Source organism: Oncorhynchus masou, chromosome 22, assembly GCF_036934945.1.
Source record: "Oncorhynchus masou masou isolate Uvic2021 chromosome 22, UVic_Omas_1.1, whole genome shotgun sequence".
In the NCBI taxonomy this organism is placed as follows: Eukaryota; Metazoa; Chordata; class Actinopteri; order Salmoniformes; family Salmonidae; genus Oncorhynchus; species Oncorhynchus masou.
This window is the reverse complement of record NC_088233.1, coordinates 23,584,124-23,609,807: the sequence shown is the minus strand read 5'-3', so window position 1 is coordinate 23,609,807 and position 25,684 is coordinate 23,584,124. Positions and strand designations below refer to the sequence as shown.

The 25,684-nt window shown below is 45.8% G+C and overlaps 1 non-coding gene and 1 pseudogene across 1 annotated transcript; one reads left to right on the top strand and one right to left on the bottom strand.

Moving 5' to 3' along the window:
- The window catches only part of LOC135508799 (DNA polymerase subunit gamma-1-like), a 28,334-nt pseudogene that overhangs the window by 2,427 nt on the left and 223 nt on the right, over window positions 1–25,684 (top strand).
- trnar-ucg (transfer RNA arginine (anticodon UCG)) lies at window positions 620–692 on the bottom strand. The gene has a single exon. It is a non-coding gene; the product is annotated as a tRNA-Arg (tRNA).

Genomic DNA, 25,684 nt, shown 5'->3' with positions numbered 1-25,684 from the left:
ACAGTGGCAACATTTGAATGCATTTTTTTTTATGTAGGCTTACATTTGACAGAAATTATGAAAAAAATGTCTTACAACATGCCCACATGTAGTCCAAATAGCTGAATACAAATTTATGCCACGAGAAATTGACATATAATAAACGTAAGGTCATTCTACTGGGTCTATCACTATCATGACGTTGTAATGAATATCGGCCTATCTAATTAAAGCAATGAAAGCCCAGTTGTGTTAATTCGTTCTGAAATGTTGTTATTGATGTGTGCCTTCCTTCATGCAGAGGGTAATGGAGGTATATTTTCTGTTTGAATGGACAGACTGACCCCTAGCGATGGTTTTCAATAAGAATTTTTTACATTTTTTAAAATCATACTTTGGTTAAGGATGAAGGCCAAATCAATTGAATAGCCCAGCAAGTTTACTTTGCAAAGAGCATGAAGTGCACAGAATGTTATCAAGAGATTGATTTTTCTATTCAGGAATAACTAAGAGAAGAACATATCGTTGATTCCCATACTATATAGCCTGTTGTATGATTGTATCCGTGATCATCACATTGACTGACGAAGCAAGTCGTGCATGTTAAGGTACATTATCCGTCAATCATTTCCCCAAAAGACGACCCCGGCAGGACTCGAACCTGCAATCTTCTGATTCGAAGTCAGACGCCTTATCCATTAGGCCACGAGGCCGTTAAGCATTTTATGAAAACACGCTGTAATATTCGATAATATTATTAGTTTTAGCCAGTGACTGATTTATTTAACGTATTTTCGTCGAATACTGGCCATGTACTTTGCAAACCATTCGCTTTATTTTACACACTTCCGCAAAGGGAGGTCATCCCTGCCACTGGATATCGCTAGATACCTGGTCTGCTGCAATGTTTCACAATCCATGCCTGGAAATCCCGATTAACATTGTTTATATGTGTCACATTGATGCAAGTTGAGGATTGCAAAACGTTGGCTAGGAATTTTAGGGATATTTTTATTCTGTTGTAAACAGCATTCTGACCATTCTCTGCAATGCCGCTTGTAGTTATAGCAGTTTTCTAAAGTAGGCCTATTTAGCAATCATCATGTTTTCATGTTGATGATATTAATATAACATTTAATGTTTATTGATTATTTTATGGCTTTTATTGGATGGTTTCGTTATCGAATCAAATTTATTTATATAGCCCTTCGTACATCAGCTGATATCTCAAAGTGCTGTACAGAAACCCAGCCTAAAACCCCAAACAGCAAGCAATGCAGGTGTAGAAGCACGGTGGTTAGGAAAAACTCCCTAGAAAGGCCAAAACCTAGGAAGAAACCTAGAGAGGAACCAGGCTATGTGGGGTGGCCAGTCCTCTTCTGGCTGTGCCGGGTAGAGATTATAACAGAACATGGCCAAGATGTTCAAATGTTCATAAATGACCAGCATGGTCAAATAATAATAAGGCAGAACAGTTGAAACTGGAGCAGCAGCACGGCCAGGTGGACTGGGGACAGCAAGGAGTCATCATGTCAGGTAGTCCTGGGGCATGGTCCTAGGGCTCAGGTCCTCCGAGAGAGAGAAGGAAAGAGAATTAGAGAGAGCATATGTGGGGTGGCCAGTCCTCTTCCGGCTGTGCCGGGTGGAGATTATAACAGAACATGGCCAAGATGTTCAAATGTTCATAAATGACCAGCATGGTCGAATAATAATAAGGTAGAACAGTTGAAACTGGAGCAGCAGCACGGCCAGGTGGACTGGGGACAGCAAGGAGTCATCATGTCAGGTAGTCCTGGGGCATGGTCGTAGGGCTCAGGTCCTCCGAGAGAGAGAAGGAGAGAATTAGAGAACGCACACTTAGATTCACACAGGACACCGAATTGGACAGGAGAAGTACTCCAGATATAACAAACTGACCCCAGCCCCCCGACACATAAACTACTGCAGCATAAATACTGGAGGCTGAGACAGGAGGGGTCAGGAGACACTGTGGCCCCACCCGATGACACCCCCGGACAGGGCCAAACAGGAAGGATATAACCCCACCCACTTTGCCAAAGCACAGCCCCCACACCTCTAGAGGGATATCTTCAACCACCAACCTACCATCCTGAGACAAAGATGAGTATAGCCCGCAAAGATCTCCGCCATGGCACAACCCAAGGGGGGGTGCCAACCCAGACAGGATGACCACATCAGTGAATCAACCCACTCAGGTGACGCACCCCTACCAGGGACGGCATGAGAGAGTCCCAGTAAGCCAGTGACTCAGCCCCTGTAATAGGGTTAGAGGCAGAGAATCCCAGTGGAAAGAGGGGAACAGCAAGGGTCAGACTACACTCAATCATATGACCCACTGAAGAGATGAGTCTTCAGTAAAGACTTAAAGGTTGAGACCGAGTTTGCGTCTCTGACATGGGTAGGCAGACCGTTCCATAAAAATGGAGCTCTATAGGAGAAAGCCCTGCCTCCAGCTGTTTGCTTAGAAATTCTAGGGACAATTAGGAGGCCTGCGTCTTGTGACCGTAGCGTACGTGTAGGTATGTACTGCAGGACCAAATCAGAGAGATAGGTAGGAGCAAGCCCATGTAATGCTTTGTAGGTTAGCAGTAAACTTGAAATCAGCCCTTGCTTTGACAGGAAGCCAGTGTAGGGAGGCTAGCACTGGAATAATATGATCAAATTTTTTGGTTCTAGTCAGGATTCTAGCAGCCGTATTTAGCACTAACTGAAGTTTATTTAGTGCTTTATCCGGTCACAAAGTTGACTCTCTCCATTAAGGTTTTCATCTTGCTCCTGACCAATGTCAAAGGGGAGGAACAATTGACTGTCAGGACTAGTGAGACAATTCTGCATCTTCGTCCCCTCTGGAGGCCTTTATCCTATGGAGGACACTATGCCACACCTCCTACTCCACCTAGCAGCCCCATTCTCTCCAGGGCTCCCACCCTCCAGAAACCCGCCTGAACCCGCTCAACATCCAGATGCTGTCCCAAAATCATCAGAATCAGATCTTCCGCGGCGCGTAGCAGGAGTACAAGGACGAGAAGGTGAAGTGGAGTATTAGGCACCTGCAGAGGCACCAGCTGTGGGGAAAGAGGTCTCTGCTCCCTGGCATGAAGCTCCAGCTGCCCCACATGGAAGGGAAGGACATCGACGACCACTTCCGCATGCTGGCCCAAAAGCAGAGCCTACCCTACCTGGAGGCTGCTAGCAAGCTTCAGCAGGCCCCGCTGCCGCCCATGCCCCAGGACCTGGTGTGGGAGGTGAGCTGGATACGCTACAGGCCGGATGGGGAGGCCAGACGGGTGGATTTCCCAGACGAGGCAGGCCACACTGGCTGTGGCCGTGTCTACCACTGCCTGGTGAGACTGAAAGAGAGGACCAAGACCCTCTACTGTGGGAGGGAGGGTTTTACGCTGGAGGAAAATTAGTACTTTATTTCGGTACAGGACAGTTTATATCACTTCTAGGTATTTGTAACTGTAAAATGATCTGTAAGTGTAAAAACAATTCGTAAATGTCAAAAATACTGAAAGGCTTTTGTAGTGAGGTTAATAGATGGTGTATAATATTGTGTTGGGACTGGGCAGGAATGATTACAGTTATTTAACAAGGACTATTTATTCTGAGCCGGAGTGGATTGCAGTTTCACTGAATACTCTGTATTCTATCATTCTGTTTCCTGACAGGTACTCGTGGTCCAGCAAGCGTCTGATAGAGGAGAGATACTCCTGATCCAGCCTGCTGATGCCTGCTGACCTCATCCCCTTGGAGACCCGGACAACTTTATCCGCCCCCCCAGGCTAGCCCAGAAATGACAGACTTGGCTCGGTTAGGCCCAATAGTTTGAATCAGGCATTGATTGGGGTCTTTGGAGTGGCTCATGCTCTGTCTTTAGTCTGGCTGCTTCTCATAGAGATAGAGGACTCATCTTTGTATCTGTGCCAACGCCATTGAGGCAATCTCAATTTTGAAGTAGTACATTTTCTTCTTCACTATTGGCTGATCCCCCGGTTGGACATGACTCCAACAGGCTAAGCAGGAGGGATCAGACAATGAAGTTGGATGTCCAATACAGTTGACTACATTAAAATTGTGGAAGCTCTCAATGGCACTGCCCATGATAATACTGCCCTTTGGCCACTAAAATCAAATCTGATTAGTCACATGCGCCGAGTAGAACAGGTGTAGACCTTACAGTGAAATGCTTACTTAAGAGCCCCTAACCAACAATACAGCTTTAAAAAATACAGATACGAAAGCCCTTTATCAATCTCTATGATGTTTCCCAATCCTCAAGGATGCTTCCAGTGGAAACAGGTAGGCAGCAGGTAGCTGCCTTGGATTGAAACACAGCCTCTGTATATGTTCTCTGTCCCACAGGGTTCTCAGGCTAGTTTCCTGGACGCAATGAGTCTCCACATGGCCATCTCTGGTCTGACTGGGTTCCAGCTCACGCTGTGAATGGCCAACAAGCACGGCAAGAGGTGGGGCCTCCAGGAGGTCAAAGAACACATGAAGAAAGTGGGTCAGCCTTGGCGGGAGGAAAGGCCCATGATCAGTACTCTCGGTCATCTAGCCTCACGATTAGTAGAAGTCCACAGAAAACTATTGATTTGCAATGGTTCCATACTTGTAGAAATGTTGCTGTTTCCTATCTATCAGTTAACAAGCTCGTTCCTCAGCTCTCCTTCCCTTGATTGGCTTTGGTTATTTCCTTCACGAGTCCCAAGTTACAAAATAAACTCAATGGTTAATAAATGGTTTTGAATGTTGTTGTTGTGTTTGTATGTCTATATTGGCCTTGGTGGAAGAGTGGGGTAACATCTCACATCAAGAACTGGCAAATCTGGTGCAGTCCATGAGGAGGAGATGCACTGCAGTACTTAATGCAGCTGGTGGCCACACCAGATACTGACTGTTAATTTTGATTTTAACCCCCCCTTTGTTCAGGGACACATTATTCCATTTCTGTTAGTCACATGTCTGTGGAACTTGTCCAGTCTATGTCTCAGTTGTTGAATCTTATGTTCATACAAATATTTACACATGTTAAGTTTGCTGAAAATAAAACGCAGTTGACAGAGGACGTTTCTTTTTTTGCTGAGTTTAACTAGTTAGTGGTGAGTGCTTGTGACATAGACTAAATGACCAAAACTATGTGGACACCTGTTCGTCAAACATCTTATTCCAAAATCATGGGCGTTAATATGTACAGTTGAAGTCAGAAGTTTACATACACCTTAGCCAAATACACTTAAACTCAGTTATTCACAATTCCTGACATCCTAGTAAGAATTCCCTGTCTTAGGTCAGTTAGGATCACCACTTTATTTTAAGAATGTGAAATGTCAATAATAGCAGACAGAATGTAACGGGATTCTTCCTGGGAAGGAGAGGCGGACCAAAACACAGCGTGGTTATTTTTATACATCTTTAATAAAGATGATAACTTGAACAATGTATAATACAAAATAAGAAACTTGAAAAACCAAAACAGCCCTATTTTTTATTTATTTATTATCTTCAACACCATTAATTCTTTACAACTCATAATTTTCATACATACTCAAATAATGGTATTTTAATTAAACTAATTTAACTAAACATAAACCCCAAACAAAACCTCAGGGGAGCATCTTCCCTCCCAGTCACCCTACAAAATACCTTTCCCTATCTCCCCATCCCTAATCTATCCCCTTACAAATCTAAATGACACCCAGCCCTAAACCCCCCTTCCACCTCTCCCGAGCAGCATGCTGCCCCCACTTCCTCTCCTCCCTCTTCATCCTCCCCCTCAAATCTCCTTCCACCCTCCTCACTATCCCTTCCACCCCCCAATCTCTCCCTGTCTTCACCATGTTCTGCCTTGCTTCCCACAGCTCCCGTTTAAAGAGACTCATGAGAAGCCAGAGCAGAAACCTGTCACAATCCGTCCCTCTCGCTCTCCCTACACCCCTCTCTAACCTGGCCCACGTCAATACAAAATCCCCCTTTACCAAACCTAACAACACCCGTGCCCTAGCCCATACTACTCCGGCAAAGGCACAGTCCCAAAAGACATGGCGCACAGTCTCCTCCCTGCCACAAGAGGATCTTGGACAGGTGGGGGATTGCACCAAACTATACCGGTACAAGATGGAACGTACCGGCAAACACTTATGAAGGCTCAACCAATTCAGGTCCTTGAGCCTGTTGTCCAGACCCCGCGCCTGCACTCCCTCCCAGACCACTTCCGAGATGCCCACTACAGGCGCCGGACTCCCTGCCTTTCTGACCTCCTCGTACAGGTGCCTATGATCTAAACCTACTCGGGCAACTTCAACCTCAGGGTGCGCACGCAGCCACTTGGCCGCATGACCAAAGTGCCACGGCAGCTGTTCCGCCCGAGGACCCGTGTTAGACCACACCATTATGCTTCTCGCCTGATACGAGAAAAATCCTCAGGGCCCCCTCACAGAGAGATAACCCCCCAGGCACATCCGTTCTACCGCGCCATCTTCCGAAAAACTTGACGGAAGACTTTGCATGGTTCAGAACTGCTCCCGACGCTCGGGTGAAATCCCCAAAGATGGCAAGGGACCTTGTCAGGCACGAGTCCTTGCACAACAGCAAGGAAGTGTCGTCGGCGTACTGCGTCATCTTAACACGCAGCCCACCACTTCCAGGGATCAGCAAACCTTCCACCCCTGTGTCTGCCCTAATGGCAGCCCCCAGAGGCGCCATGTACAGAACGAAGAGGAGAGCCGAGAGTGGGCACCCCTGCCTGACCCCAGACGAGAGGTCAAAAACGTCACCCAAGTGACTATTTACACTAACTCGGCACCCCGCTCCGACATATAATGTACGAATCCATCCTATAAACTTCTCCCCAAATCCTAATCGACCTAACACTCTGAATAAAAAGGATCTATTCACGCGATCGAAGGCTTTCACCTGATCTAGCGCTGCTACCATAAAAAGCAGTCCTCTATCTTCAACCCAAGCGATGGAGTCCCTGATTAACTGTAGGTTCCATCTAATAGAGCGGCCCTCTACCCCGCACGTCTGATCCTCATGAACGCACGTCTGATCCTCATGAAAGGCTAAAACCTTTGCAAGTAGCTTGTAATCTACACACAGCATGGTCAACGGCCGCCAGTTGCCAAGGTCTGTTACTTCCCCCTTCTTATATAAAAGTGACAGCACACCAACAGCCATTGATCCCCCCGGGACCCCCATCTCAAGGATGGCCTTCAAGACTTCGAGGACCACTGGTCCAAGTATACCCCAAAACTTGAGATAAAACTCAGCCGGCAGCCCATCCATCCCAGGCACCTTCCCTTTTCCAATCCTCCTAAGAGCGCTCTCAACCTCTTCTAGTGAGATCTGGGCCTCCATCACTTCTCTAATGTCCTCCGGCAACCGCCTGGACAAGTGTTCTAAAAACACATTTCCCTGCTCTACATCTATTTCCCTTTGCTTAAATAAACCTTGGAAATGATCAGTTGTCACCCTGACCATATCCTCTGGTTCTCTAACTATACTACCATTTTCTTACTACCATTCTTACTACCATACTACCATTTTCTTCCCTAACACCATGCATTACCTTCCTACTCTGTTTTGCCCTAACCAACTTAAAGAACATAGCAGAACAAGTCTCATTATGTTCTAGAAAGCCACTATGCGCACGCTCCAGGAAAGCTCGAGCCTTCCGCTCCTGCAACTCCCTGAGCTGCGCCTTTAGGGTTGCGGATCTCTCCCAGTCAAACGACCCGCCAAGGTTGCCTGCCTCGTATTCGAGTTCAATTAACCTTTGGATATGATCCACCTCCCTCCTCTCCTCCCTTTTTTTCCTCTTGCAATACCCTATTATAAAAGCCCTAATCCTCACCTTAACTAATTCCCACCACTCTAACACCCCCTCGCACATGGACCGGAGGCCCTCAAGCCTCCAAAAGAAACCATAAAACCCGTCAACAAAAGCCTGCTCCTCCAGCACATCCCGATCTAGCTTCCAGTACCCCCTACCAAAGAGGCAGACTGGCGACCCCACCTGCAGGAGCACCCCGTCGTGATCCGAAAAGAAAACAGGCAACAGCCGCCCAGACAACTTACCCAAAGACCTGGGTACAAAAATATAGTCGAGCCTCCTCTCAACCCCCCTGGAGTTGCGCCTTGTAGGACCGCCCATTTTCAGAATAGTGTGCAGACCACCATCTACCAGACCATGGCAAGCCATTAGCCTGGCAATGGCACCTGCACTGCTATCCCCCCTCTTCCTAAATCTGTATTAAAATCCCCCCCATCACTAATTTCCTATTTGTGACACACAGGGGCGTCATACAGTCCACCATCTCCCTCCTGTCTGCCACCACCTGTGGCCCATACACCACCACTAATCTAAATTTACAATCCCTTATCGTAACATCCACCCCTATAACCCTCCCCTGCATTACCACAAAAGAATCCTCCACTTTTACCTCCCTGTGCCCACACAAAATCCCTACCCCCGATGAGTGCACCCCCCCAACACCCCAAACCGACTCCCCCTTGTCCCACTCCCTCTTAAACCTACTAACATCCCCTCCATCCCTCAGGTGAACCTCCTGTAAAAAACAAAAATCAAACCCCACACCCTCCAAATAACTAAAAACCACCCTCCTCTTAACAAAATAAAACCCCTTAAACCCCTTAAATTTAAACTAACAAAAGTCAAATTAGACTCCATGAAAAAATAAAAACATGTAATACACTCAAATTCTAAACCCAGACAGAAAAAAAAAACAGGAGACTCACCCGATGCTCCCCTGCTCCATATCTATCGGTGAGAACACCATCCGTAATCCCGTCATCCCCCCCTCTTCCTCCATCACACCATCCCAGGATGCAGGAATAGTGTTTGGCTCCGGGGTGCCCTGCACCCTGGGTCTACCCCCACAATCCTCCCCCTCCCCAGTGTTGCAGCTGGTTTGGAAAAAATTGGGGAGGCTGAGTCCCCAAACAAAAACTCCCCACCTCCTCCTGTACCCAGTCCTGAGTCTTGTTAGGTGTGTCCCCACCCAACAGAAGTTGAGGGCCTGGGGAAACCAGCAGCAACCCAGAGGTTTCTCCCACCCCCATCACTCTCTTGGCCATCCCCTCCCCCTCACTGTCGGCCAATCGCACCGTCCTCTTCATTCTCTTCTTTGGTGATGGCGGCAGTGGAGAGATACCACCCTCCCCCCCCGCCAGCTCCTCCACCATACCCCTCATCTCTTCCACCAGGGCACTTTCCCCCCAGTCCACTTGCTCTTCCACCGTCTCCTTCTCCACCACTCCTCCCTCGCTTTCTTCTCTCTCATGCTCCTCCACTCGGTTGCCTTCTTCCGCCGCTTTTCCTGGTTCTCCTACTCCCGTGCCTTCCGTTTCCTTCTCTCTTCCATCCGCCACTTCTTGCTCCTCTTCCTTCCTTGTGGCCTTTCCCTCTGGACTTGTAGTCTTATCATGAGACATGCTTCCTTCCCCTCCTCTTCTTCCCCCATCACCCGCTCCTGCTCCCCCCCCCCAGCCGCAGACGCATATGACCTCTGACGGGCCGGGCACCCCCGCCACAGGTGTGCTGACGAGCCACACCCATGGCACGTCTTAGGCTTGTCACAATCCCTCGCCTCGTGATCCTCAGATGCACAAAATCTGCATTATCTTATACTGCACGAGGTTGAATATGTGACCGTAGGCCATACAGCGCCTGCAAAATGAGGGCTGACGTGCATAAAACAACGTCCCCCTGTCAGCCCCTAGGGAGAACATAGCAGGAGGATGGAGGTAGCCACCATGTCCCTTTGGGTCCTCTCTGAGGAGGGCCTGGAAGCCTCTCCTCCCATTCCAAAACCCAAGGGAGTCTTTGAGGTGCCTTGCTGAGGAGACGTTATCCATGTATCTCCCCAGAAAAGCCCTCACCTCTTCGTCCTTAACGTAAGGGTTGTAAATGTTGACAGTTACAACCCTAAAGTTATTCTTCGCCTGGCTTGTTATTTCGTAGTGGCACATCGGCCTCTCACCTCCCACTGCTCTTGCCCTTAACAGGATATCATCGTGTTTTTCCTCTGTATATAGTGCCACGTTGTATGCTCCCGCCAACGAGTTGCCTTGGAAACAAAACACGTCCTTCACCGTCAGCTTTAGAATCCCCATCAATATTATCCTTCCAAAAGATTCCCGTCCTAAAGGCTTCAACTCCTTTTCCTTCCAAGCAAACCGAATCGTGTTGGCCAGCCCAATCCCAGGGACCGACCGTGTTGATGTATTTAGCACCATCTCCGCAAGGAGAATGGTGCTCGTTCTCTTCTCTTCCAAAACAAGTAAAAAGAAAAACCAAAGTGACCGAGCCTATCTGGTGAAACTACACAGAGACAGGAACAATCACCCACAAATCCCAACCCAAAACAGGCTACCTAAATATGGTTCCCAATCAGAGACAATGATTAACACCTGCCTCTGATTGAGAACCATATCAGGCCAAACATAGAAATAGACAAACTAGACACACAAAATAGAATGTCCACTCAGATCACACCCTGACCAAACAAAACATAGAAACATACAAAGCAAACTATGGTCAGGCTGTGACACAGAATTACTTATTTCAGCTTTTATTTCATTCATCACATTCCCAGTGGGTCAGAAGTTTACATACACTCAATTAGTATTTGGTAGAATTGCCTTTAAATTGTTTAACTTGGGTCAAACGTTTCAAGTAGCCTTCCACAAGCTTCCCACAATAAGTTGGGTGAATTTTGGCCCATTCCTCCTGACAGAGCTGGTGTAACTGAGTCAGGTTTGTAGGCCTTCTTGCTTGCGCACGCTTTTTCCGTTCTGCCCACAAATATTCTATAGGATTGAGGTCAGGGCTTTGTGATGGCCACTCCAATACCTTGACTTTGTTGACCTTAAGCCATTTTGCCACAACTTTCGAAGTATGCTTGGGGTCATTGTCCATTTGGAAGACCCATTTGCGACCAAGCTTTAACTTCCTGACTGAACGAATTGCAAAAATCGCTGAAGTTGGAGACTTTTATCTCCCTCACCAATTTCAAACATCTGCTATCTGAGCAGCTAACCGATCGCTGCAGCTGTACATAGTCTATCGGTAAATAGCCCACCCAATTTTACCTACCTCATACCCATACTGTTTTTATTTATTTACTTTTCTGCTCTTTTGCACATCAATATCACTACCTGTACATGACCATCTGATCATTTATCACTCCAGTGTTAATCTGCAAAATTGTAATTATTCGCCGACCTCCTCATGCCTTTTGCACACAATGTATATAGACTCTCTTTTTTGTCTATTGTTTGTCTATTGTCTACTACTACTGACTTGTTAATTGTTTACTCCATGTGTAACTCTGTGTTGTCTGTTCACACTGCTATGCTTTTATCTTGGCCAGGTCGCAGTTGCAAATGAGAACTTGTTCTCAACTAGCCTACCTGGTTAAATAAAGGTGAAATCAAATAAATAAATAAATAAAATAAAAATGTCTTGAGATGTTGCTTCAATATATTCACATAATTTTCCTTCCCCTTGATACCATATATTTTGTAAAGTGCACCAGTCCCTCCTGCAGCAAAGCACCCCCACAACATGATGCTGCCACCCCGGTGCTTCACGGTTAGGATGGTGTTCTTCGGCTTGCAATCCTCCCCCTTTTTCCTCCAAACATAACAATGGTCATTATGGCCAAACAGTACTATTTGTGTTTCATCAGACCAGAGGACATTTCTCCAAAAAGTACGATCTTTGTCCCCATGTTGTCACGTTCTGACCTTTATTTCCTTTGTTTTGTATTTATGTAGTATGGTCAGGGCGTGAGTTGGGTGAGCAGTCTGTGTTTGTTTTTCTATGATTTGGGTATTTCTATGTTTCGGCCTAGTATGGTTCTCAATCAGAGGCAGGTGTCATTAGTTGTCTCTGATTGAGAATCATACTTAGGTAGCCTGGGTTGCACTGTTTGTTTGTGGGTGATTGTCTATGTTGATGGCTTGTTTCAGCGCAGCTCGCATTAGCTTCACGGTTGTTATTTTGTTTACTGTTTTTGTATAGTGTTTCAGTGTTCAGTTCTTTCTTTAATTAACGCCGCATATTGGTCTTCCGATCATTCTCGCCTCTCCTCTTCAGATGAAGAGGAGGACGACCGTGACACGTGCAGTTGCAAACTGTAGTCTGGTTTTATATGGCGGTTTTGGAGTGGTGGCTTCTTCCTTGCTGAGTGTCAATATAGGACTTGTTTTACTGTGGATATATATACTTTTGTTCCTGTTTCCTCCAGCATCTTCAGAAGGTCCTTTGCTGTTGTTCTGGGATTGATTTGCACTTTTCGCACCAAAGTACATTCATCTCTAGGAGACAGAACGCATGACGGCTGCGTGGTCCCATGGTGTTTATACTTGCGTACTATTGTTTGTACAGATGAACATGGTACCTTCAGGCGTTTGGAAATTGCTCCCAAGAATGAACCAGAATGTGGAGGTCTACAATTGTTTTCTAAGGTTGTCAGGATGAAAATAAATGGCCAAACCAAAGCATTAAAGAGCGACTGAACCGAAAAAAAACAATGTCTCTGGTGGAAAACGGCCTGTGTGGCATCGATATGAGTTAAACATTTATTCTAGTGTCAAAATTGACTACAAAGTTAATAATTTTGGTCACAAAGTCAGTATATTCAAAAACTGAATTTTATGAGATCTTTGTAAATGAGGATGTCACAATTTACATGAGAGTTGGGTTTTGATTTCAACCCTGCCCACACGGGACCACTGCCTGGCACAGTCTAATCACGGCCGGCAGTAATCAAATCATCCGGTTCACAGCTTCCCATTGTGCTGTAGTGCACGCTATCCAACTCAGATATCCTCACATTCGTGAGCTAACGTTAGCATCACAAACACAACTGTCATCAAAAATACTACTCTAGCTGTGGTGTGCTGTCAGACCTAGGTCCCTCCCACTAAGGAGATTGCAGAGCCATGCCCCAGTCGGGAGGCTCTGGAGAGGCTGAAGGAGACGGTCAACTGGCTTCCCAAATGGAAACAGCACCTGCCTGGACGTCCTGGGTGAGCTGGGCTGGACTGGGCCCCTTGTGGAGCTCCATCTTGCTAAATGCTAACTAATATAGCACACTAACACCCTGGTGCAGATAACTGTGGCTGTGACATACATCAGGCAACACCCACTAATGTTATTTTCCCCATTTCACTCTTCAAATACTCATTTGGGCTCTTTATCAATTTCTCTTTCCTTAATGCCTTGCATTCTTTCTCTTCGCCTCAAAATGCACTGGAGGAGGTCTGATTCGAGGGACACTAGGACTTTTTCCTATATGGTGAAAAGTGAGGCGAGGAGGTAGGATGTGAGAAAACAAGGAAATCCCATTGAGAAAGGGCCATAGTCCATTCCTTCCTACTTTACCAGGTGGTATCGTAAATTGTCTGTGATGTCGGGGGAGGAAAGCTGGTCGCCGGGGGCCAAATCAGTCTAGCGATGCGGGTGACTCCCAAGCTGATGGGGCTGACGTGGGACGGCTTCCCCCTGCACTGCATGGAGCAGCATGGCTGGGGCTACCTGGTAAATCTAGAGGCGAAAGGACACCAGCAGAGTGCTCTATTATTGAATCTCTCGATCCTCTCCCTGATAATACTTTGTTAGTTACTTTTGATGTTGAGTCATTATATACTGAATATTCCACATGAGGGCAGTAATGAAGCTATGGAACATGTTCTTCTGCAACGTGACCCTAATGAACTACCTTCCTGTGCACGCATTATAACATTGGCTGAAATAGTACTCACACACAACTACTTCATGTTTCTAAATGATTTCTTTATTCAGATGAAGGGTACAGCTATGGGATCCCCCATGGCTCTTAACTATACTAAGTTGTATGTGGGTTACATGGAGAAACAGTCCATTTCCAATCCTCTCAAAAAATGTTTTCTTGCCAAACATCATTAATGGTATATTGATGATATTTTTGTTCTATGTAGGGGTGATGCAAAACAGCTCCAGGCATTCCATGCTTATCTTAACTCTTGTTCTGAGCATCTGAGATTTACTATGCAATCTGACACACGTCAAATCAGTTTCCTTGATCTTCTGATCTTGTGTGAGGATAATGTTCTATACACTGATCTTTACAGGAAATCTACTGATCATAACAGTTTGTTGAGGACTGATAGTTGTCACCCGCTTCCCTTGAAAAGCAGTTTTCCCTACATCAAATTCTGTCGAATCAAAATAATTAGCAAAAAACAATCAGATTTCGACAGAAATATAGCTGAGACGCAAAGAAAAATCAAGGAGAGGGGGTACAAAAATGGTCAAATTAATACTGCTATTGAGAAAATTCAAAACAAACCGTGACATGATCTTTTTCAAGGACAGTCTAGCAAAAAGAAGCATTCATGCGTTCTAGCTACCCACTATTCGAAGTGCTCTGAACAAATTAAGGGATTCGTTCACAAACATTGGCACATTCTAAGATCCGATGACAGTATCAGTAACATGTTTTCGGACCCTCCCTTGGTCGGGGCAGAAATCTCTGAGATCAATTGGTAAACTGATTGACCACCCCAAGATATCCCTGCACAACGTATATTTGGGCCTCTACCAGATGGAAACTACAAGTGTAATGGCTGCGCTCAATGCAATGGCACTTATAAATGTAGATCCTTCAAACACCCCCAAACAGGGAAACAGATCCCAATCAAAGGTGTTATCACGTGCTCCACTAAGGCAGTTATTTATGTTATAACTTGTTCATGTGGTAAAAATAATGTGGGTAAAACAAAGCGCAAATTAAAAATACGAATCTCAGAGCATCGTAGCACCATTAGGTGCAAAAACTCAACTTACACAGCTGCGGCCCACTTTTTTGGAAGCAAACCACTCGATTTAGTCCCTTCATTATGTCGGCATCGAACATGTAACCCTCCCTGGGAGAGGGGGTGACCTCGACCATTTATTGTTTAAAACGAGAGGCTGCCTGGATCTTTAATTTAAAGACCCTTGCTCCCTTTGGCCTCAACGTAGACTTTGATCTGAAGCCATTCTTGTGATTATTGTGATTTTGCTGTTCATTGTAAATGTTTGTAGGCCTCTGTAGCCAAATTTGATCTGTGATCGTATGCTATCCATTCATGTTTTTGGTATGTTATTTTTATATCTGAGAATTAACCAATGATATCAGGCCACACCCAGCTATGATTACAGACACCTGTGTGTGTCCTTTGACACTATATAAACTAGTCACTCCACAGTGTTCGTCATTATACCCTGATGAAGACAGCTTGTCTGTTGAAACGTTGGTTATTAGGTCGTTCAATTATTGCGTCTGAGCTCCAAGAGTGCGGCTCTCCTTTAATTTTTCATGGGGCTACCTGATGCCTGGCTGCAGGGACAACATGATGGAGCCCCAGAGGAAGAATGCCACGGAGCCTGTGTGCCCCATAGGTAGGTCAGAGAACATCAAACAGCTCAGGGACACGGGCACCAGGGGAAATGGAGACAAAAGACAAAGGTAGCACAGGGATGAGTCAATGAGCCAATAAGTGCATTACTGAATGAATTAGTTTTAATTAATCAGTAAACTTTTTTTAGCAGTACATCACTGGGTGTACTATACGTGCATCCACCAGAGGAAGTGTGTGTGTTGCTGTGACTTGTAGGGCCATCGAGAGTGTGTACAGTCCTGGCCAAATTTTTTGAGAATGACATTAATTTCCACAGTTTGCTGCTTCAGTGTCTTTAGATATTTTTGTCAGATGTTACTATTGAATACTGAAGTATAATTACAAGCATTTCACAAGTGTCAAATGATTGTATTGACAATTACATGAAGTTGATGCAAGAGTCAATATTTGTAGTGTTGACCCCTTTTCAAGACCTCTGCAATCCACCCTGGCATGCTGTCAATTAACTTCTGGGCCACATCCTGACTGATGGCAGCCCATTCTTGCATAATCTATGCTTGGAGTTTGTCAGAATTTGTGGGTTTTTGTTTGTCCACCTGCCTCTTGAGGATTGACCACAAGTTCTCAATGGGATTTAGGTCTTGGGAGTTTCCTGGCCATGGACGCAAAATAATGATGTTTTGTTCTCCGAGCCACTTTTGCCTTATGGCAAGGTGCTCATCATGCTCGTGTAACGGAAGTGAAATGGCTAGCTAGTTAGCGGTGGTGCACGCTAATAACGTTTCAATCGGTGACGTCACTTGCTCTGAGACCTTGAAGTAGTGGTTCCCCTTGCCGCGGCTTTCGTGGAGCGATGGGTAACGATGCTTCGTGAGTGACTGTTGTTGATGTGTGTAGAGGGTCCCTGGTTTGAGCCCAGCAAAAGGACAGACTAAAGTTATACTGTTACACTCGAAAAGGCATTGTTCATCACCAAACTGTTCCTGAATGGGTGGGAAAAGTTGCTCTCAGAGGATGTGTTGGTACCATTCTTTATTCATGGCTGTGTTCTTAAGAAAAAGTGATTGAGCCCACTCCCTTGGATGAGAAGCAACCCCACACATGAATGGTCTCAGGATGCTTTACCTTTGGCATGACACAGGACTGATGGTAGCGCTCACCTTGTCTTCTCCGGACAAGCTTTTTTTACGGATGCCCCAAACAATCGGAAAGGGGATTCATCAGAGAAAATGACGTTACCCCAGTCCTCAGCAGTCCAATCCCTGTACCTTTTGCAGAATATCAGTCTGTCACTGGTGTTTTGCTTGGAGAGAAGTGGCTTCTTTGCTGCCCTTCTTGACAACAGGCCATCATCCAAAAGTCTTTGCCTCACTGTACGTGCAGATGCACTCACACCTGCCTGCTGTCATTCCTGAGCAAGCTCTGTACTGGTGGTGCCCCGATCCCGTAGTTGAATCAATTTTAGGAGACGGTCCTGGCGCTTGCTGGAATTTCTTGGGCGCCCTGAAGCCTTCTTCACAACAATTGAACCACTCTCCTTGAAGTTCTTGATGATCCAATAAATGGTTGATTTAGGTGCAATCTTATTGGCAGCAATATCCTTGCCTGTGAAGCCCTTTTTGTGCAAAGCAATGATGACGGCACGTGTTTCCTTGCAGGTAACCATGGTTGACCGAGGAAGAACAATGATTCCGAGCACCACCCTCCTTTTGAAGCTTCCAGTCTGTTATTCGAACAGACTGGAAGACTTGTTATTTGAACAGAGTGATCTCCAGACTTGTCCTCGTCAACACTCCCCCCTGTGTTAACGAGAGAATCACTGACATGATGTCAGCTGGTCCTTTTGTGGCAGGGCTGAAATGCAGTGGAAATGTTTTTGGGAGATTCAGTTCGTTTGCATGGCAAAGAGTGACTTTGCAATTCATCTGATTACTCTTCATAACATTCTGGCGTATATGCAAATTGCCATCATACAAACAGGCAGCAGACTGTGAAAATTAACTTGTGTCATTCTCAACTTTTGGCCACGACTCTACTGTGAGCAGAAAGGTAAGGCGCAGCCTAGGTGTTTGGATAACTGCCTCTCTGATGACCTCATGCTGACCGACAGCTCGCTGTGGCAGACGGTATAACCCTGTCACACAAGCGTGCACACAGGATTGGTCTGTCTTCATGACACCTCCTGGATGACCCTTTTTAATACATGATAACTGTGTAATACACAATGATAACTGTGATAAACACAATGATAACTGTGCAATAAAGAAGTACAGACAGAAAATGAGCAGCCCATATCAATTAGGAAATCTGGGCAAATATCAAATATGCTCTTCTGTCAAATAGTTCAACAGGTGGTTGTCTTTCCTGTGCTGACCTGTAGGTGGAGTTGAGTCACCTTGAGAGTGTCAGAGGAGAATGGCGGCAGCGTGACAAGGACCAAGAGAAATGAGGTGAAGTGTCCTCTCCATATAGATGGAACGAGGGCACACCTCTCTTTTACATTGCTCGATTCTTGTGGCAAGTGCACCCTCTATCTCAGTGTTTCCCAACCCTGGTCCTTGAGTACCCCCAACAGTACACATTTATATTGTAACCCTGGACAAGCACACCTTAACTAATCATCAAGCCATCAATGAGTTTGTCCAGGGCTACAATGAAATTGTGTACTTTTGGGAAACACTGCTCTATCTCTATGGTCCGCCGCTACACTAATTGTTACCGCAAGGATCTTTAGGGTTGAGTAACCGGGTGGTAGCCGGCTAGTGATGGCTATTTAACAGTCTGATGACCTTGTGATAGACGTTTTTCAGCCTCTCTGTACCACCTTTGGTGCACCTGTACTGACCTCGCCTTCTGGATGATAGCGGGTGGTTGATTTCCTTGATAATCTTTTTGGCCTTCCTGGGACATCAGGTGCTGTAGGTGTCCTGGAGGGCAGGCACTGTGACGCGTAGGGCAGACCGCACCACCCTCTGGAGAGCCCTGCGATTGCTGGCGGTGCAGTTGCCGTACCAGGCGGTGATGCTTTCAATTGTGTATCTGTACAAGTTTGAGGGTCTTAGGGGCCAAGCTGAATTTCTTCAGCCTCCTGAGGTTGAAGAGGTGCTGTTGCACTCATAAATGCTTAAGAGACTGTTTTGGCTACAGGATGGAAACAACAACGTCGGCAGCCCCTTCTCCAATGACTTTCTGTCCAAGATGGAGGACGGGACCCTGAGGGCGGGACAGGGGGGCACCAACGCCACCCGGGCATTGGAGATCAATAAGATCTCCTTCTGGAGGAACACTCAGAAACACCAAGGCTCCACCATATGTGGACAGTTGCATGTAAGAATGACTTCATAAATAGGAATTACATTGATTTAATAGAGAACAATGGTTTGAATTTACATTGCTAATGATCATACACAATAAAACATCTGAAATGACTGCTCCTACAGAGTTAAAGTAAGATGGTGTGGCTGAGGCAAGGGGAGCTCCATTGCACTTTCAGCAGGCATGAGGAGGGGCAGTATGGCGCCATCTGCCCCAGGTCTTCACCGCAGGAACCGTCACCTGAAGAACCAACATGGCTGACTGCCAGCAACACTCGGGTAAGGGAATAATTTGCGTGCTGTCTGTGCAGCGGAATTGAGTGGGCAGTGAGCTGAAGGCCATGAGCCCCCTGGGTACCACCTGGTGGGGATGGATGTGGACTGCCAGGCGCTGTGGATCGCTAACCGGGCTGGGAGAGGCCCACTTCGCTGGCATACACGGTGAGACCTCACTCCTTGCACTGATACTCAGCTTGATGTAACTGAGCTAAACGACTACCACCCCATAGAACTCACTTTCGTCATCATGAAGTGCTTTGAGAGACTAGTCAAGGACCATATCACCTCCACCCTACCTGACACCCTAGACCCACTCCAATTTGCTTACCGCCCAAATAGGTCCACAGACGATGTAATCTCAACCACACTGCACACTGCCCTAACCCATCTGGACAAGAGGAATACCTATGTGAGAATGCTGTTCATCGACTACAGCTCAGCATTTAACACCATAGTACCCTCCAAAATCGTCATCAAGCTCGAGACCCTGGGTCTCGACCCCGCCCTGTGCAACTGGGTACTGGACTTCCTGACGGGCCGCCCCCAGGTGGTGAGGGTAGGTAACAACATCTCCACCTCGCTGATCCTCAACACTGGGGCCCCACAAGGGTGCGTTCTGAGCCCTCTCCTGTACTCCCGGTTCACCCACGACTGCATGGCCACGCACGCCTCCAACTCAATCATCAAGTTTGCAGACGACACAACAGTGGTAGGCTTGATTACCAACAACGATGAGACGAGGGCTCTCGGAGTGTGGTGTCAGAAAAATAACCTCACACTGAATGTCAACAAAATTAAGGAGAGGATTGTGGACTTCAGGAAACAGCAGAGGGAACACCCCCCTATCCACATCGATGGGACAGTAGTGGAGAGGGTAGTAAGTTTTAAGTTCCTCGGCGTACACATCACAGAGAAACTGAATTGGTCCACCCACATAGACAGCATCGTGAAGAAGGCGCAGCAGCGCGTCTTCAACCTCAGGAGGCTGAAGAAATTTGGCTTGTCACCAAAAGCACTCACAAACTTCTACAGATGCACAATCGAGAGCATCCTGTCGGGCTGTATCACCACCTGGTACAGCAACAGCTCCGCCCACAACCGTAAGACTCTCCAGAGGATAGTGAGGTCTGCACAACGCATCACCGGGGGCAAACTATCTGCCCTCCAGGACACCTACACCACCCGATGTCACAGGATGGCCATAAAGATCATCAAGGACAACAACCACCCGAGCCACTGCCTGTTCACCCCGCTATCATCCAGAAGGCGAGGTCAGTACAGGTGCATCAAAGCAGGGACCGAGAGATTGAAAAACAGCTTCTATCTCAAGGCCATCAGACTGTTAAACAGCCACCACTAACATTGAGTGGCTGCTGCCAACACACTGACTCAACTCCAGCCACTTTAATAATGGGAATTGATGGGAATTTATGTAAAATATACCACTAGCCACTTTAAACAATGCTACTTAATATAATGTTTACATACCCTACATTATTCATCTCATATGTATACGTATATACTGTGCTCTATATCATCTACTGCATCTTTATGTAATACATGTATCACTAGCCACTTTAAACCATGCCACTTTGTTTACATACCCTACATTACTCATCTCATATGTATATACTGTACTCTATACCATCTACTGTATCTTGCCTATGCTGCTCTGTACCATCACTCATTCATATATCCTTATGTACATATGCTTTATCCCTTTACACTTGTGTGTATAAGGTAGTAGTTTTGGAATTTTTAGTTATATTACTCGTTGGTTATTACTGCATTGTCGGAACTAGAAGCACAAGCATTTCGCTACACTCGCATTAACATCTGCTAACCATGTGTATGTGACAAATTTGATTTGATGCCTGATTCATTTTGTTATGAGAATCATCAGAAATGTGAGTTTCTGACAACTTCCAAACAATGTTTATGCAAGCGCCCAAGAAAGTCGGCAATCTAATAATGGGGAACTCATGTTACAAAACATTCCCAGTCAGAATATTTGTGTCTGTTTGCATTTTGTGTCACAGATATATTTTTTAGACAAAATACATGTTACAAAAGGTGGCATATCTGGATATTTGAGAAATCCATTGACAATAATACATGTAGCCAGTTCATGTTACTGTATGTCCATGCTGCAGTGTTCGACTGGATGACCCTGCAGGACAAGAAGAGCCAGGGCACTGACCTCTACAGTCGCACCACCAACACGGAGGGCGTCAGCCGCGAGCATGCCAAGGGCTTCAACTCCAGGCGCATCTACGGAGCCGGGCAGCCCTTTGCCAAGCGCCTGCAATTCAACCTCAGCCAGCCGGACGCCACCAGCAACCCGGTAGATGTATGCCCTCATCAACGACCTAGGCAGGTACAGGAAGGACAGTGGTGGATTGGATTTAGTTAGTGATGACCCTCTGTGTCCGAAATGTCACGCTTGGAAATAGAATTTACCATTTCAGACGTAGACCTAGTGATCAGTGCTTCAGATTGTAAGGATGGGGGTGGGGGTGACTCACCTCATCCACTACCAGTGTGTAGTATCAGAGGGGTACAGGACAGTTAAGATTATGGCAGTTTAGAGCTATACTTTGTAAATCATAAAGTAATCTCTGCTTGCTCTTTTGGATGTGTACACTTTGATCTAAGCACTTTAAATGCATCTACACTGAACAAATGTAAACACAAGATGTTAAGTGTTGGTTTCATGAGCTGAAATAAAAGATCCCAGAAATGTTCCAAATGCAAAACTTATTTCACTCAATTTTGTGCACTATTTTGTTTACGTCCCTGTTAGTGAGCATTTCTCCTTTGCCAAGATAATCCATCCACCTGATGGGTGTGGCATATCAAGATGCTGATGAAACTGCATGATCATTACACAGGTGGACTTTGTGCTGGGGACAATAGGCTACTCTAAAAAGTGTTGTCACACAACACAATGCCACAGATGTCTAATTTTGAGGGAGTGTACAGTTGGCATGCTGACTGCAGGAATGTCCACCAGCGCTGTTGCAAAATGTAATGTTCTGTACCATAAGCGGCCTCAAACGTAATTTTATAGAATTTGGCAACAGTATAACTTCCGTCCCTCTCTCTTCCACTACCTGGGCTCGAACCAGGGACTTTCTGCACACATAGACAAGTCACCCTTGAAACAAAAGCTGCGGCTCTTGCAGAGCAAGGGGTACAACTCCTTCAAGGTCTCAGAGCGAGTGACGTCACAGATTGAAACGCTATTAGTGCGCACCCTGCTAACTAGTTAGCCATTTCACACTGGTTACATAAGCATGCCAAGAATTTCTGCAAAAACTCTCAAGCCGTCTCTGGGAAGCTCCTCTGCGTGCTCTTCGTCCTCACCAGGGTCTTGATCTGACTGCAGTTTGGTGTCGTAACTGACTTCAGTGAGCAAATGCTCACCTTCGATGTCCACTGGCACGCTGGAGAAGTGTGCTATTCACAGATGAATCCCGGTTTCAACTGTACCAGCCAGATGGCATTGTGCGGATAAGCGGTTTGCTGATGTCAACGTTGTGAACAGAGTGCCCCATGGTGGGGTTATGGTATGGGCAGTCATAAGCTACGGACAATGAACACAATTGCATTTTATCGATAGCATTTTGTGCAGAGACACCGTGACGAGATCCTGAGGCCCATTGTCGTGCCATTCATCCGCTCCTATCCCCTCATATTTCAGCATGATAATGCATAGCCCCGTGTGGCAAGGATCTTTACACAATTTCTGGAAGCTGAAAATGTACCAGTTCATCCATGGCCTACATACTCACCAGACATGTCACTCATTGAGCATGTTTGGGATGCTCAGTTTGGCTTTCAACTTGCTCTTGAAAGTTGTAATATTAGAATGCACAAGGTACAATTTCGAAATGGGGTAGTGCATCATCAGTTTTGCTCTTGTCATGACAGTCATTGCAGGCCTTAGATAACTATTTATAACTTGTCAGAAATGTCTAGATCATCTAAACCATGTCAGCTGTTTTTTAGCTAGGTTTTTTAAACCCATAGATTTTGTTATAATGTTTGTCACACAAATATAAAATGAATACACATTAGAGATGGCAAAATGTATATACTGTAATTGCAAGACAATGAGCTTTAAAACTGTAAAATGTTCTCTGCACCGCATGACAAAATGTGTAGAATTGCAGGAAATAAGCTTTAAACCTGCTAAATGTTCTCTCCACCAGGAAGAGGGATAAGAACAGTTTCTGGCATGAACAGTGCTTGTGCCATAGAAATACATGTGGTTTGTGCATGGGGGTGCCCTAATACTGGAAGGGGGCCCTGAGTGAAGAAATTTGGGAACCCCTGATAAGATAATTACTTTATTATCCCCATGGGGAAATGTGGTTTGCGACTTTGTGCATACACAAAAACACATAATCAAAGGACATACAGACAAATACAGGAAGAAAAAGTGAAATTCATGAGTGATCGATGATCATCATTATCAGGTTCCTGCAAAAAAACAAAGGTATAGTGGTTAGAGATACTTTTGGTCATGTAGTGTATGTTGACACCTGCTCGTTGAACATCTCATTCCAAAATCATGGGCATTAATATGGAGTTGGTCCCCCCTTTGCTGCTATAACAGCCTCCACTCTTCTGGGAAGACTTTTTATTAGATGTTGGAACATTGCTGCGGGGACTGGTTTCCATTTAGCCGCAAGAGCATTAGTGAGGTCGGACACTGATGTTAGCTGTTTAGGCCTGGCTCGCAGTCAGTGGTCTAATTTATCCCAAAGGTGTTTGACGGGGTTGAGGTCATGGCTCTATGCAGGCCAGTCAAGTTCTTCCACACTGATCTCGACAAACGATTTCTGTATGGACCTTGCTTTGTGCACGGGGGCATTATCATGCTGAAACAACTTTTGTTGCCACAAAGTTGGAAGCACAGAATCGCCTAGAATGTCATTGTATGCTGTATCGTTAAGATTTCCCTTCACTGGAACTAAGGGGCAGTTAACCGGGGAAGCTCTAGCAGGGCAGAAATTTTACAAACTGACTTGTTGGAAAGGTGGCATACTATGACGGTGTCACGTTGAAAGATAATCAATCAAATGTATTTATAAAACCCTTTTTACATCCGCCGATGTCACAAAGTGCTATACAGAAACCCAGCCTAAAATCCCAAACAGCAAGTAATGCAGATGTAGAAGCACGGTGGCCAGGAAAAACTCCCTGGAAAGGCAGGAACATGGGAAGAAACCTAGAGAGGAACCAGGCTCTGAGGGGTGGCCAGGCCTCTTCTGGATGTGCCGGGTGGAGACTAACGGTACATGGCCAAGATGTTCAAACGTTCATAGATGACCAGCAGGGTCAAATAATAATAATCACAGTGGTTGTAGAGGGTGCAACAGGTCAGCACCTCTGGACTAAATGTCAGTTGGCTTTTCATAGCCGACCATTCAGAGTTAGAGACAGTAGGTGCGATACAGAGAGAGAATCAAAAACAGCAGGTCCGGGACAAGGCAGCTGAGGCCATTCTACTGCCAATGTTTGTCTTTGGAGATTGCATGGCTGTGTGCTCAATTTTATCCACCTGTCAGCAACGGGTGTGACAGAAATAGCCGAATCCATTAATTTGAAGGGTTGTCCACATACTTTTGGTGATGTAGTGTATTTTTGAACCGGGCAGTAATGTCAGCTTTGTATGAACTGAAGTTCTTCACAAACACTGACCCTGAATTCCAAATCAACCCACTAGCCCTTCCCCCCTAGATACCCCTGTAGATCTGGCTAGGAACACACACTTTCACATTCTATCTCACCCTCTCATTATCTGGGTGTGCAGTTCTCGGAAGAGGAAGTGGGAGGTGGCAGGCCAGTGTTTGTGGTCTGGAGGTACGTTCAACAACCTGGAGAACAGGGTGAACAGGATGGTACAGAGTTTGGCGGTGGACTACTCCCACTCTTATGCTGGTGGCCGTACGCGGACTGATGGAGGAGCATGACAACGACGGATGCTTCCTGTATTAGTATCCACAACGAGGTGCGCTACCTGGTCCGCAGTGAAGACCGCTACTGGGCAGCACTGGCTCTGCAGATCACCAACCTGCTGACTTCTTGCCAGGTCACCCTAGCAAAAGATCTAACATCAATGGTCTTTTCGGGCTAAATAATACATAAATGACCATGTGGTCATTTAAATGGTTGGGATGTAGCTAATTGTAAGTTAAAATTGAAAGTATTGTCATTCATAGCCAGTGAATTACTCGTTTTACATGTCTCAAACGTCTGTTCAATAAGCTGCTTATGTGTTCGTCCATCTTTTATCGTTGTGCTTTGAAAGTGTATGTTTGCCCATGCGCTGAGTATGCAGGACATGCCCCAGTCATTGGCTTTCTTCAGTGCCGTGGACATTGGCCAGTGTTTGAGCAAGGAGGTGACCATGGACTGTGTGACTCCCTCCAACCCCACAGGGCTGGAGTGCAGATATTGCCTACCAGAGGGTGTCTTGTATATCATCATTGTACTTCATTCTTTAAAGTCTTTGCGTTGTAATATTGTAGTGTGCATGTGATGGCAATCAGATCTATATTTAACAAAAAATATAAACACAACATGGAACAATTTCAACTATTTTACTGAGTTACAGTTCATATAAGGACATTGGTCAATTGGAATAAATGAATTAGGCCCTAATC